The sequence below is a fragment of the Salvelinus alpinus genome, chromosome 3 (genome assembly GCF_045679555.1).
Source record: "Salvelinus alpinus chromosome 3, SLU_Salpinus.1, whole genome shotgun sequence".
In the NCBI taxonomy this organism is placed as follows: Eukaryota; Metazoa; Chordata; class Actinopteri; order Salmoniformes; family Salmonidae; genus Salvelinus; species Salvelinus alpinus.
Genome location: NC_092088.1, coordinates 8581127 through 8596578, shown reverse-complemented (window position 1 = coordinate 8596578; position 15452 = coordinate 8581127). Strand labels below are relative to the sequence as shown.

Sequence of the window (15452 nt, the reverse complement as noted above, 5' to 3'; positions counted from 1 at the left end):
GAAGCCGACTGTTCCAACCTGGCACGGCCTCTACTATAAAAAGAGTGAGGTTGGCTGAGGGGGAAAAGGGGGGGGGGGGGGGGGACAGAAAGTAGCCTTGTGTAGCCTGCACCGGCCAAACGGGACGGGCCTTTGTGTGCTCTGTCTGTGGCAGACGGTATGCATCCCGCAACAGATTATACAGTCATCAATGAACCCACAAGCAGCAGAGAAAGTCATCATATATGATGGACTACCTTTAGCAGCAAGTAAATCAAATCAAATAGATTTATAAAGCCCTTCGTACATCGGCTGATATCTCAAAGTGCTGTACAGAAACCCGGCCTAAAACCCCAAACAGCAAGTAATGCAGGTGTAGAAGCACAGTGGCTAGGAAAAACTCCCTAGAAAGGCCAAAACCTAGGAAGAAACCTAGAGAGGAACCAGGCTATGAGGGGTAGCCAGTTCTCTTCTGGCTGTGCCGGGTGGAGATTATAACAGAACATGGACAAGATGTTCAAAATATTCATAGATGACCAGCATGGTCAAACAATAATAAAGTAGGTAAGCAATGTGTTGTGTGTGTGTGTGTGTGTGGTCAGTGAGTCAGGCTACACAGCAGGATACAGTGTGATTGTGTATACTAGACAGATGGCTCTCCTACTGGTGCCAACGTTCATTTACTGAGCAGATCACACACCACAACCCTATTATTACAGCTAGATAAAGGAGGGCATTTCCACACACACACACACACACACACACACACACACACACACACACACACACACACACACACACACACACACACACACACACACACACACACACACACACACACACACACACACACACACACACACACACACACACACACACACACACACACACACACACACACACACACCCCTCTCTTAGATCTCTGGAAAGTACACTACTGTTCAAAAGTCTGGGGTCACTCAAAAGGCCAGCATCCCGGAGTCGTCTCTTCACTGTTGACATTGACTGTTGACAGGTGTTTTGTGGGTACTATTTAATGAAGCTGCCAGTTGAAGACTTGTGAGGCGTCTGTTTCTCAAACTAGACACTCTAATGTACTTGTCCTCTTGCTCAGTTGTGCACCGGGGCCTCCCACTCCTCTTTCTATTCTGGTTAGAGCCAGTTTGCGCTGTTCTGTGAAGGGAGTAGTACACAGCGTTGTACGAGATCTTCAGTTTCTTGGCAATTTCTCGCATGGAATAGCCTTCATTTCTCAGAACAAGAATAGACTGACGAGTTTCAGAAGAAAGGTCTTTGTTTCTGGCCATTTTGATCCTGTACTCAAACCCACAAATGCTGATGCTCCAGATATTCAACTAGTCTAAAAAAGGCCAGTTTTATTGCTTCGTTAATCAGAACAACTGTTTTCAGCTGCGCCAACATAATTGCAAAACGGTTTTCTAATGATCAATTAGCCTTTTAAAATTATAAACTTGGATTAGCTAACACAGCGTGCCATTGGAACACAGGAGTGATGGTTGCTGATAATGGGCCTCTGTACGCCTATGTAGATATTCCATTAAAAATCAGCTGTTTCCAGCTACAATAGTAATTTCCAACATTAACAATCTCAACACTGTATATCTGATCGATTTGATTTTAATGGACAATATTTTTAAATGTTCTTTCAAAAACAAGGATATTTCTAAGTGACCCTTAACTTTTGAACGGTAGTGTATGTTTTAATTGAATCAACATAATCCTCCTCCACGTCCCATACCTTCATTATGACCTCCTGGAGGGTTCCTTCCTGTGTACCTTCATTATGACCTCCTGGAGGGTTCCTTCCTGTGTACCTTCATTATGACCTCCTGGAGGGTTCCTTCCTGTGTACCTTCATTATGACCTCCTGGAGGGTTCCTTCCTGTGTACCTTCATTATGACCTCCTGGAGGGTTCCTTCCTGTGTACCTTCATTATGACCTCCTGGAGGGTTCCTTCCTGTGTACCTTCATTATGACCTCCTGGAGGGTTCCTTCCTGTGTACCTTCATTATGACCTCCTGGAGGGTTCCTTCCTGTGTACCTTCATTATGGCCTCCTGGAGGGTTCCTTCCTGTGTACCTTCATTATGACCTCCTAGAGGGTTCCTTCCTGTGTACCTTCATTATGACCTCCTGGAGGGTTCCTTCCTGTGTACCTTCATTATGACCTCCTGGAGGGTTCCTTCCTGTGTACCTTCATTATGACCTCCTGGAGGGTTCCTTCCTGTGTACCTTCATTATGACCTCCTGGAGGGTTCCTTCCTGTGTACTTTCATTATGACCTCCTGGAGGGTTCCTTCCTGTGTACCTTCATTATGACCTCCTGGAGGGTTCCTTCCTGTGTACCTTCATTATGACCTCCTGGAGGGTTCCTTCCTCTCTGTGTGTGTCTCCGTCCGTCCCCCCCTCTCTCTCCTGCTCTCTGTCCATCTCTCCTGCTCTCTCTCTGTCCATCTCTCCTGCTCTCTCTCTGTCCATCTCTCCTGCTCTCTCTCTGTCCATCTCTCCTGCTCTCTCTCTGTCCATCTCTCCTGCTCTCTCTCTGTCCATCTCTCCTGCTCTCTCTCTGTCCATCTCTCCTGCTCTCTCTCTGTCCATCTCTCCTGCTCTCTCTCTGTCCATCTCTCCTGCTCTCTCTCTGTCCATCTCTCCTGCTCTCTCTCTGTCCATCTCTCCTGCTCTCTCTCTGTCCATCTCTCCTGCTCTCTCTCTGTCCATCTCTCCTGCTCTCTCTCTGTCCATCTCTCCTGCTCTCTCTCTGTCCATCTCTCCTGCTCTCTCTCTGTCCATCTCTCCTGCTCTCTCTCTGTCCATCTCTCCTGCTCTCTCTCTGTCCATCTCTCCTGCTCTCTCTCTGTCCATCTCTCCTGCTCTCTCTCTCTGTCCATCTCTCCTGCTCTCTCTCTCTGTCCATCTCTCCTGCTCTCTCTCTCTGTCCATCTCTCCTGCTCTCTCTCTCTGTCCATCTCTCCTGCTCTCTCTCTCTGTCCATCTCTCCTGCTCTCTCTCTCTGTCCATCTCTCCTGCTCTCTCTCTGTCCATCTCTCCTGCTCTCTCTCTGTCCATCTCTCCTGCTCTCTCTCTGTCCATCTCTCCTGCTCTCTCTCTGTCCATCTCTCCTGCTCTCTCTCTGTCCATCTCTCCTGCTCTCTCTCTGTCCATCTCTCCTGCTCTCTCTCTGTCCATCTCTCCTGCTCTCTCTCTGTCCATCTCTCCTGCTCTCTCTCTGTCCATCTCTCCTGCTCTCTCTCTGTCCATCTCTCCTGCTCTCTCTCTGTCCATCTCTCCTGCTCTCTCTCTGTCCATCTCTCCTGCTCTCTCTCTGTCCATCTCTCCTGCTCTCTCTCTGTCCATCTCTCCTGCTCTCTCTCTGTCCATCTCTCCTGCTCTCTCTCTGTCCATCTCTCCTGCTCTCTCTCTGTCCATCTCTCCTGCTCTCTCTCTGTCCATCTCTCCTGCTCTCTCTCTGTCCATCTCTCCTGCTCTCTCTCTGTCCATCTCTCCTGCTCTCTCTCTGTCCATCTCTCCTGCTCTCTCTCTGTCCATCTCTCCTGCTCTCTCTCTGTCCATCTCTCCTGCTCTCTCTCTGTCCATCTCTCCTGCTCTCTCTCTGTCCATCTCTCCTGCTCTCTCTCTGTCCATCTCTCCTGCTCTCTCTCTGTCCATCTCTCCTGCTCTCTCTCTGTCCATCTCTCCTGCTCTCTCTCTGTCCATCTCTCCTGCTCTCTCTCTGTCCATCTCTCCTGCTCTCTGTCCATCTCTCCTGCTCTCTGTCCATCTCTCCTGCTCTCTGTCCATCTCTCCTGCTCTCTGTCCATCTCTCCTGCTCTCTGTCCATCTCTCCTGCTCTCTGTCCATCTCTCCTGCTCTCTGTCCATTTCTCCTGCTCTCTCTCTGTCCATCTCTCCTGCTCTCTGTCCATCTCTCCTGCTCTCTGTCTGTCCATCTCTCCTGCTCTCTGTCTGTCCATCTCTCCTGCTCTCTGTCCATCTCTCCTGCTCTCTGTCCATCTCTCCTGCTCTCTGTCCATCTCTCCTGCTCTCTCTCTCTGTCCATCTCTCCTGCTCTCTCTCTCTCTGTCCATCTCTCCTGCTCTCTCTCTCTCTGTCCATCTCTCCTGCTCTCTCTCTGTCCATCTCTCCTGCTCTCTGTCCATCTCTCCTGCTCTCTCTCTGTCCATCTCTCCTGCTCTCTGTCCATCTCTCCTGCTCTCTGTCCATCTCTCCTGCTCTCTGTCTGTCCATCTCTCCTGCTCTCTGTCCATCTCTCCTGCTCTCTGTCCATCTCTCCTGCTCTCTGTCCATCTCTCCTGCTCTCTCTCTCTCTGTCCATCTCTCCTGCTCTCTGTCCATCTCTCCTGCTCTCTGTCCATCTCTCCTGCTCTCTCTCTGTCCATCTCTCCTGCTCTCTGTCCATCTCTCCTGCTCTCTCTCTGTCCATCTCTCCTGCTCTCTCTCTCTCTCTGTCCATCTCTCCTGCTCTCTCTCTGTTTCAATGTGATTTGATTTCAGTCTCTCCTAGGGACAGCCTCAATCCCTCACCAAGTCAGTCATCCTTTTCTCTGTCTAACACACACACACACACACACACACACTAGGGCAGTGATATTTTCCAATATAACATTATTGGTCATGCCCTCTCTCCACACCCCCAGCCTACATCCTCTCCACACCCCCAGCCCACACCCTCTCCACACCCCCTCTACCCAAAGCCCACGCCCTCTCCACACCCCCAGCCCACACCTTCTCTCCACACCCCCAGCCCACACCCTCTCCACACCCCCAGCCCACACCCTCTCCACCCACTCTCTACAACAATAGAAATACTGAATTCCACTAAATGTAATTATCCTGTATCATTTCTCTTCCACTCCTCTTCAGGTCATACCTCGTATAACTCCATTTAGATGTAATATTTTCAGCCAACTGAAGCTCAGAAAGGTCACATGGTGTGTGGGTCCCAAATGGCATCCGGTTCCCTGCACCAACAGTAAATCACTACATAGTGAATAGGCTGGCGTTTGGTGCACATCCATGCTGGGTGGATTTATCTGACAGGTCTTCTATCTGGATGGGATAAGGCTAGCTGGCTGTCCCCTGTGTCATTCAGAATGGCTTGCGGTGTCTGTCTGTCTGTCTGTCTGTCTGTCTGTCTGTCTGTCTGTGTGTGTATGTGTGTGGGTCTGTGTCATTCAGAATGGCTTGCGGTGTCTGTCTGTCTGTCTGTCTGTCTGTCTGTCTGTGTGTGTATGTGTGTGGGTCTGTGTCATTCAGAATGGCTTGCAGTGTCTGTCTGTCTGTCTGTCTGTCTGTCTGTCTGTCTGTCTGTCTGTCTGTCTGTCTGTCTGTCTGTCTGTCTGTCTGTCTGTCTGTCTGTCTGTGTGTGGGTCTGTGTCATTCAGAATGGCTTGCAGTGTCTGTCTGTCTGTCTGTCTGTCTGTCTGTCTGTCTGTCTGTCTGTCTGTCTGTCTGTCTGTCTGTCTGTCTGTCTGTCTGTCTGTATGTCTGTCTGTGTCATTCAGAATGGCTTGCAGTGTCTGTCTGTCTGTCTGTCTGTCTGTCTGTGTGTGGGTCTGTGTCATTCAGAATGGCTTGCAGTGTCTGTCTGTGTGTGTGTGTGTGTGTGTGTGTGTGTGTGTGTGTGTGTGTGTGTGTGTGTGTGTGTGTGTGTGTGTGTGTGTGTGTGTGTGTGTGTGTGTGTGTGTGTCTGCGTGGGTCTGTGTCATTCAGAATGTCTGCCAGTGTGGGAGAGGAGACACCATAGCAACCTGCCAATAACACAACTCGTTTCTATTCTCCAGACAAGGTTGCAGCTGAACAAGAGGGAGGGACAGAAAGAGAGACAGAGAGAGACAGAGAGACACAGAGAGAGAGACAGAGAGACACAGAGAGAGAGACAGAGAGACAGAGAGAGAGAGAGAGACAGAGAGATAGAGAGACAGAAGTAGAGAGAGAGAGAGAAGTAGAGCGTTATATGGGTTAGTCCCATGTGGAAAGCGTTATATGGGTTAGTCCCATGTGGAAAGCGTTATATGGGTTAGTCCCATGTGGAAAGCGTTATATGGGTTAGTCCCATGTGGAAAGCTTTATATGGGTTAGTCCCATGTGGAAAGCTTTATATGGGTTAGTCCCCATGTGGAAAGCTTTATATGGGTTAGTCCCCATGTGGAAAGCTTTATATGGGTTAGTCCCATGTGGAAAGCGTTATATGGGTTAGTCCCATGTGGAAAGCGTTATATGGGTTAGTCCCATGTGGAAAGCGTTATATGGGTTAGTCCCATGTGGAAAGCTTTATATGGGTTAGTCCCATGTGGAAAGCTTTATATGGGTTAGTCCCATGTGGAAAGCGTTATATGGGTTAGTCCCATGTGGAAAGCTTTATATGGGTTAGTCCCATGTGGAAAGCTTTATATGGGTTAGTCCCATGTGGAAAGCTTTATATGGGTTAGTCCCATGTGGAAAGCGTTATATGGGTTAGTCCCATGTGGAAAGCGTTATATGGGTTAGTCCCATGTGGAAAGCGTTATATGGGTTAGTCCCATGTGGAAAGCGTTATATGGGTTAGTCCCATGTGGAAAGCTTTATATGGGTCAGTCCCATGTGGAAAGCGTTATATGGGTTAGTCCCATGTGGAAAGCGTTATATGGGTTAGTCCCATGTGGAAAGCTTTATATGGGTTAGTCCCATGTGGAAAGCGTTATATGGGTTAGTCCCATGTGGAAAGCGTTATATGGGTTAGTCCCATGTGGAAAGCGTTATATGGGTTAGTCCCATGTGGAAAGCGTTATATGGGTTAGTCCCATGAGGAAAGCGTTATATGGGTTAGTCCCATGTGGAAAGCGTTATATGGGTTAGTCCCATGTGGAAAGCTTTATATGGGTTAGTCCCATGTGGAAAGCTTTATATGGGTTAGTCCCATGTGGAAAGCGTTATATGGGTTAGTCCCATGTGGAAAGCGTTATATGGGTTAGTCCCATGTGGAAAGCGTTATATGGGTTAGTCCCATGTGGAAAGCGTTATATGGGTTAGTCCCATGTGGAAAGCGTTATATGGGTTAGTCCCATGTGGAAAGCTTTATATGGGTTAGTCCCATGTGGAAAGCGTTATATGGGTTAGTCCCATGTGGAAAGCGTTATATGGGTTAGTCCCATGTGGAAAGCGTTATATGGGTTAGTCCCATGTGGAAAGCTTTATATGGGTTAGTCCCATGTGGAAAGCGTTATATGTGTTAGTCCCATGTGGAAAGCGTTATATGGGTTAGTCCCATGTGGAAAGCGTTATATGGGTTAGTCCCATGTGGAAAGCGTTATATGGGTTAGTCCCATGTGGAAAGCTTTATATGGGTTAGTCCCATGTGGAAAGCGTTATATGGGTTAGTCCCATGTGGAAAGCTTTATATGGGTTAGTCCCATGTGGAAAGCTTTATATGGGTTAGTCCCATGTGGAAAGCGTTATATGGGTTAGTCCCATGTGGAAAGGGGATTTACAGTAGTTTGCGTCCTACAGCTGAAACAAACCTCTAAGGCCCTGACAGGCAGCAGTGAATGGAGCCAAACTGAGTTATGTGATTGGACACAACGCAGAGTAGACTATACATGTGATTATTGTCAATCAGACCAAATGGAAACCAAGGTTGAACTGTAGAAACAAGTTCTAAAAGAGACACCTGTGTTCAAACACTATTCGAAATCTTTCAAATAGTTTCAGCATTTGCTCTGGCCTGTTTGGAGAGTCCAGTCAGCGGGGTCTGGCCTGCTTGGAGTGTCCAGTCAGCGGGGTCTGGCCTGCTTGGAGTGTCCAGTCAGCAGGGTCTGGCCTGTTTGGAGTGTCCAGTGTCCAGTCAGCAGGCTCTGGACTGCTTGGAGTGTCCAGTCAGCAGGCTCTGGCCTGTTTGGAGTGTCCAGTCAGCGGGGTCTGGCCTGCTTGGAGTGTCCAGTCAGCGGGGTCTGGCCTGCTTGGAGTGTCCAGTGTCCAGTCAGCAGGGTCTGGCCTGTTTGGAGTGTCCAGTGTCCAGTCAGCAGGGTCTGGCCTGCTTGGAGTGTCCAGTCAGCAGGGTCTGGCCTGTTTGGAGTGTCCAGTCAGCAGGGTCTGGCCTGCTTGGAGTGTCCAGTCAGCAGGGTCTGGCCTGTTTGGAGTGTCCAGTCAGCAGGGTCTGGCCTGCTTGGAGTGTCCAGTCAGCAGGGTCTGGCCTGTTTGGAGTGTCCAGTCAGCAGGGTCTGGCCTGCTTGGAGTGTCCAGTCAGCGGGGTCTGGCCTGCTTGGAGTGTCCAGTCAGCAGGGTCTGGCCTGATTGGGACTTTTCTATTGACACCATTGTAGATAGATAGATAGGTAGGTAGGTACTTTAACTCCCGAGCTCTAAACCCTGGTAGGCAGAGACAAGCCAGGTGCCCTGCCACAGAGAACTGTAAGAAGCTCAAAGTGCCTGTGGATTCTGCCCCCTCCCGATGCCCTGCAGCTTGTCACCCGGGAGAAACCAAAATTTCATGTTGGCTCTTCGCTGCCTGCTCATTCATTAGTCACTTCTATGTTTATCTTCTTCCATCAAGCGTTTTAGGTACTTAGCTAAAAAAGAGTATTATTTATTACATTTTTTTTAACATGTCTTAATTCTCCATCTCTCCTGATCTCTACTAGCTATATAGTCCCTCAAATAGCGGTTGGTTACAGGACCAAAAAATGCTTCCTTTTCAACAAAAGGTCAGTGTTTCTTCATAAACAGAAGAGACGTTCCTATTTCCCCAGGTCTGGGTTTGAGGTATTTCACTACATTTCTCAGCGTTGTCTGGCCTGCATATGAACGGTACCGACGTCTCTCTCTTATGTCTTTGGCTGTGTTCGTGCAAAGCTGGTACTGTTCACATATTTCTAGAAATATGAGCAATTTAAAAAAAAATAACTGACACAGTATAAGAAAGACCTCAGTTGATTTACGCTGGAGTAGTTCGGCTACAATGGAAGATGGTGAAAGGAAGGAAGGGCTAGAAAGAGACAGGAAGAGGGCCTCGTTTTCGAGAGGTCCAGTTTACTGCAACACGGTTTCCTGTATGCCTCTGACGCCATGCCTATTTTTCCGTTCTCTCTTTCTCCCCCTCTCTCTCTCTCGCTCGCTCGCTCTTCTCTCCTCTCTCACCCTCGCAGATATGACATGAGTCTAGTGTGTTCTCTTACTGCACCTCCCGCCCTGACTACAGAGAGAGGAAGAGAGACAGGGACTGAGAAAGAATGAGGGAGAGGGAGAGAAACAGAAAGAGAAAGGCTGAGAGATATGGATAGAGCTCTAGCAATACAACCAATCTCCCAGTAATGACTGGTATCTAGCATGCCCTTGTCCTCCCTGCCTCTAATCTAAACACACCAGGGGCCAGGGATCCGGTCTGGAAGCAGCCATACCATGTGCTTAGAGGGCACTTTCGGTACTGCAGTTTGGCTGAAACGGACAATCCCATAGAGAAGACAAATTTTAATAAATATAGCTGCAAATAGTAATGAACAGGGTTTATAGGCTGACACCGTGACAAAGGTACAGCGCGGCCATTTTTGAACGCAGCAACTATTTTTTCTCAAAACTATGAAAGAATGATGTAATGAGTCCAAATTTTTTATTTTTTATTTATTTAACCTTTATTTAACCAGGTAGGCAAATTGAGAACACGTTCTCATTTACAATTGCGACCTGGCCAAGATAAAGCAAAGCAGTTCGACACATACAACAACACATAGTTACACATGGAGTAAAACAAACATATAGTCAATAATACAGTGGAAAAAAAATAAGTCTATATACAATGTGAGCAAGTGAGGTGAGATAAGGGAGGTGAAGGCAAACAAATATATGTATAAATAAATAAAAATATAAAAGGCCATGGAGGCGAAGTGAGTACAACACAGCAAGTAAAATAAAAACTAAAAAAAAACAATGGAATGGTTGGTTTGCAGTGGAAGAAAGTGCAAAGTAGAGACAGAAATAATGGGGTGCAAAGGAGCAAAATAAATTAATAAATAAATACAGTAGGTAAAGAGGTAGTTGTTTGGGCTAAATTGTAGATGGGTTATGTACAGGTGCAGTAATCTATGAGCTGCTCTGACAGCTGGTGCTTAAAGCTAGTGAGGGAGATAGGTGTTTCCAGTTTCAGAGATTTTTGTAGTTCGTTCCAGTCATTGGCAGCAGAGTGGTCAGTGGACAAATGCAGTGGTCAGTGGACAAACTAACGATGAGTTGAAGATATCTGTCTGAAAATAAGTTGTCACCTGTTCAGAGCCACAGGATAACGTGTGGCGAGACAGCATCTGCCCCAGTGCTTTTCAATCTGGTGTGGCGACAACACTTTCAAAGCAGCAGCACCAAATGTGTTTACCAGACACATTCAATATTCACAGAAAACTTTGAAAAATGTTTGACAGGATGTCCCAACATCCTGTCAAACACCAGGAAGTCCCAACATCCTGTCAAACACCAGGAAATCCCAACATCCTGTCAAATACCAACTAATACCAGGAAGTACCAACATTCTGTCAAACACCAGGAAATCCCAACATCCTGTCAAACACCAACTAATACCAGGAAGTCCCAACATTCTGTCAAACACCAGGAAAACCCAACATCCTGTCAAATACCAACTAATACCAGGAAGTACCAACATTCTGTCAAACACCAGGAAATCCCAACATCCTGTCAAACACCAACTAATACCAGGAAGTCCCAACATTCTGTCAAACACCATGAAATCCCAACATCCTGTCGAACACAAGATAATACCAGGAAGTCCCAACATCATGTCAGACACCATCTAATATCAGGAAGTCCCAAAATCCTGTCAAACACCAGGAAGTCCCAACATCCTGTCAAACACCAGGAAGTCCCAATATCCTGTCAAACACCAGGAAGTCCCAATATCCTGTCAAACACCAGGATATCCCAACATCCTGTCAAACACCAGGAAATCCCAACATCCTGTCAAACACCAACTAATACCAGGAAGTCCCAACATCCTGTCAAACACCAGATAATACCAGGAAGTCCCAACATCCTGTCAAACACCAGGAAGTCCCAACATCCTGTCAAACACCAGGAAGTCCCAACATCCTGTCAAACACCAGATAGTATCAGGAAGTCAACATCCTGTCAAACACCAGGAAGTCCCAACATCCTTTCAAACAACAGACATTACCAGGAAGTCCCAACATCCTGTCAAACACCAGGAAGTCCCAACATCCTGTCAAACACCAGATAATACCAGGAAGTCCCAACATCCTGTCAAACACCAGATAGTATCAGGAAGTCCCAACATCCTGTTAAACACCAGATAGTATCAGGAAGTCCCAACATCCTGTCACGATACAGAGACTCTACTTCCTGTAGCATCAGCTCATGTTTCTCACCATCCCCCAACAACAAACACAGACCGAATGTAACTAATGTGTACTGAGATAGCACACACACACACAACACAGTAGCTAATGCGCTCAGAGATAGAAAGATGCATGTAAACAGAACCGAGGAAGCCTCTCTCATTCCTCACAGATCTCTGCCACTCCAATACACACGACACAAGACAAACACACACACACACGACAAACACGACACAAGACAAACACAGCCAGACAGGGAACCTCCCTTTTCCATTTCATTCAGAATATCAGGCAGGTAGCAGGGTATGTGTGTCTGTGAGTCTCCAAGCATGCACGTGGACACACACACACACACACACACACACCAAAAACAAGAAAGAGAGACTACTAGCTAATGCACTTGTCCACAGCAGAGCACTCAAGGAACAAAAATCCTCTTCTCTTCATCAAATGTTAATTCCTTCCAAGCGTGTGTGTGTGTGTGTGTGTGTGTGTGTGTGTGTGTGTGTGTGTGTGTAGAGCAGCACTGGTGAAATACATACACCTTAACCTGTTCAACATAATGTGTCCTCTATACGAGCTCCAGTGAGAAGCTCTGATCTGACTCAGGGACTCCGTCAGCTAGGCTAATGTTACACACAGGGCCTCTTTACAATCAGCAGGGGGCACTACTGTAATAATATGAAGAAGGGGGAAACTGTTGGGCCTGTTCCTTGACACACACACACACACACACACACACACACACACACACACACACACACACACACACACACACACACACACACACACACACACACACACACACACACACACACACACACACACACACACACTTCTGCTGGAAGGTTATCCGTACTAGACCAAAGGGAACACACACACCTGATAGACAAGATGATTCTAACCCCCTGACAGTATCCAATGAATGAATTTATCATCAAACACACACACACACACACACACACACGGACAAGGTCGATCCACACAAGCAAGCCAGGAACACTGAACACACTCCAATTGGCCTACCAGGAAGTGCCAACATCCTGTCAAACACCAGATAATACCAGGAAGTGCCAACATCCTGTCAAACACCAGATAATACCAGGAAGTGCCAACATCCTGTCAAACACCAGATAATACCAGGAAGTGCCAACATCCTGTCAAACACCAGATAATACCAGGAAGCACCAACATCCTGTCAAACCCCAGATAAAACCAGGAAGTCCCAACATCCTGTCAAACACCAGATAATACCAGGAAGTTCCAACATCCTGTCAAACACCAGATAATACCAGGAAGTGCCAACATCCTGTCAAACACCAGATAATACCAGGAAGTGCCAACATCCTGTCAAACACCAGATAATACCAGGAAGTTCCAACATCCTGTCAAACGCCAGATAATACCAGGAAGTGCCAACATCCTGTCAAACACCAGATAATACCAGGAAGCACCAACATCCTGTCAAACCCCAGATAAAACCAGGAAGTCCCAACATCCTGTCAAACACCAGATAATACCAGGAAGTTCCAACATCCTGTCAAACACCAGATAATACCAGGAAGTGCCAACATCCTGTCAAACACCAGATAATACCAGGAAGTGCCAACATCCTGTCAAACACCAGATAATACCAGGAAGTTCCAACATCCTGTCAAACGCCAGATAATACCAGGAAGTGCCAACATCCTGTCAAACACCAGATAATACCAACATCCTGTCAAACACCAGATAATACCAACATCCTGTCAAACACCAGATAATACCAGGAAGTGCCAACATCCTGTCAAACACCAGATAATACCAACATCCTGTCAAACACCAGATAATACCAGGAAGTTCCAACATCCTGTCAAACACCAGATAATACCAGGAAGTGCCAACATCCTGTCAAACACCAGATAATACCAACATCCTGTCAAACACCAGATAATACCAGGAGGTGCCAACATCCTGTCAAACACCAGATAATACCAGGAAGTGGACACACCCACACACAGACACATCCACCCACCCACTGACACATCCACCCACACACCCACTGACACATCCACCCACACAGACACATCCACCCACACAGACACATCCACACCCACAGACACATCCACCCACACATCCACTGTGTACAAAATAACTCGTTCCTACTATTGAACGGCAGCCCCACGCATCACAACTGCTGCTAGCAGACTCTTATGGTTGTAAAATACTGCACAATTTATTCCCCCTTTCACCAGAACACGTGTAAATATCGGACTATAAATTGTGCCTTCCTGTTTTATACTGATGCTAAAATGTTTATTATATTCTACTGAGACATTTACTTTATGTTCGTATTCTTATCTTTTATTATGTCTTATTGTCCAGAAGGAACCTGCAGTCAGCAATCCGGTAGGTGCTGTATACTGGATCTGTCCAGTATATACGACTAACACATCTTGAACACACACCAGGACATTCCATCTGTCTGCTGTAGTCAGTCTACTGTAGCCGACACGGTCCTCCCCTCTGTCTGCTGTAGTTAGTCTACTGTATGTAGTTAGTCTACTGTATGTAGTTAGTCTACTGTAGTCAGTCTGCTGTAGTCAGTCTGCTGTAGTCAGTCTGCTGTAGTCAGTCTGCTGTAGTCAGTCTACTGTAGTCAGTCTACTGTAGCTGTGTTCCAGATCAACTCCTAGTGATGAGAATGTAATCTCTATGGCGTCGTCCAATTACACACACACACACACACACACACACACACACACACACACACACACACACACACACACACACACACACACACCCCGCGTCACACACACTTCCAAAGGAGCAGGAGTATAACATCTGCAGTTTGCGGCGGAGGCCGAGAGATGGATGATGTCTACAGAGAGATATCCCAGCTAGCATTCTGACTCTAATGGAGGCTGAAGAGGCCTAGAGATGGATGATGTCTACAGAGAGACATCCCAGCTAGCATTCTGACTCTAATGGAGGCTGTGGAGGCCTAGAGATGGATGATGTCTACAGAGAGACATCCCAGCTAGCATTCTGACTCTAATGGAGGCTGAAGAGGCCTACAGATGGATGAGGTCTACAGAGAGACATCCCAGCTAGCATTCTGACTCTAATGGAGGCTGAAGAGGCCTACAGATGGATGATGTCCTCAAAGAGACATCCCAGCTAGCGAGGCCTCTCCATTCTGACTCTAATGGAGGCTGAAGAGGCCTAGAGATGGATGATGTCCTCAGAGAGACATCCCAGCTAGCGAGGCCTCTCCATTCTGACTCTAATGGAGGCTGTGGAGGCCTACAGATGGATGATGTCTACAGAGAGATATCCCAGCTAGCATTCTGACTCTAATGGAGGCTGAAGAGGCCTACAGATGGATGATGTCTACAGAGAGATATCCCAGCTAGCATTCTGACTCTAATGGAGGCTGAAGAGGCCTACAGATGGATGATGTCTACAGAGAGATATCCCAGCTAGCATTCTGACTCTAATGGAGGCTGAAGAGGCCTAGAGATGGATGATGTCTACAGAGAGATATCCCAGCAAGCATTCTGACTCTAATGGAGGCTGAAGAGGCCTAGAGATGGATGATGTCTACAGAGAGACATCCCAGCTAGCATTCTGACTCTAATGGAGGCTGAAGAGGCCTAGAGATGGATGATGTCTACAGAGAGACATCCCAGCTAGCATTCTGACTCTAATGGAGGCTGAAGAGGCCTACAGATGGATGATGTCCTCAAAGAGACATCCCAGCTAGCGAGGCCTCTCCATTCTGACTCTAATGGAGGCTGAAGAGGCCTAGAGATGGATGATGTCTTCAGAGAGATATCCCAGCTAGCATTCTGACTCTAATGGAGGCTGAAGAGGCCTACAGATGGATGATGTCCTCAAAGAGACATCCCAGCTAGCGAGGCCTCTCCATTCTGACTCTAATGGAGGCCTAGAGACATCTGATGTCTACAGAGAGGTATCCCAGCTAGCATTCTGACTCTAATCCACTCAGAAGTAGATGAGAGTCAGTAAGATTCTCTCTGTTTCTTACAGTAGATTAGACAGCGGACACGACATGTCACACACACACCATTACTCACTGAAACACACACACTCTCACGTC

At 47.2% G+C, this 15452-nt stretch overlaps 1 protein-coding gene across 1 annotated transcript in view; it reads right to left on the bottom strand.

Moving 5' to 3' along the window:
* The window catches only part of mcu (mitochondrial calcium uniporter), a 142214-nt gene that overhangs the window by 54836 nt on the left and 71926 nt on the right, over window positions 1–15452 (bottom strand). The window lies entirely within an intron of this gene.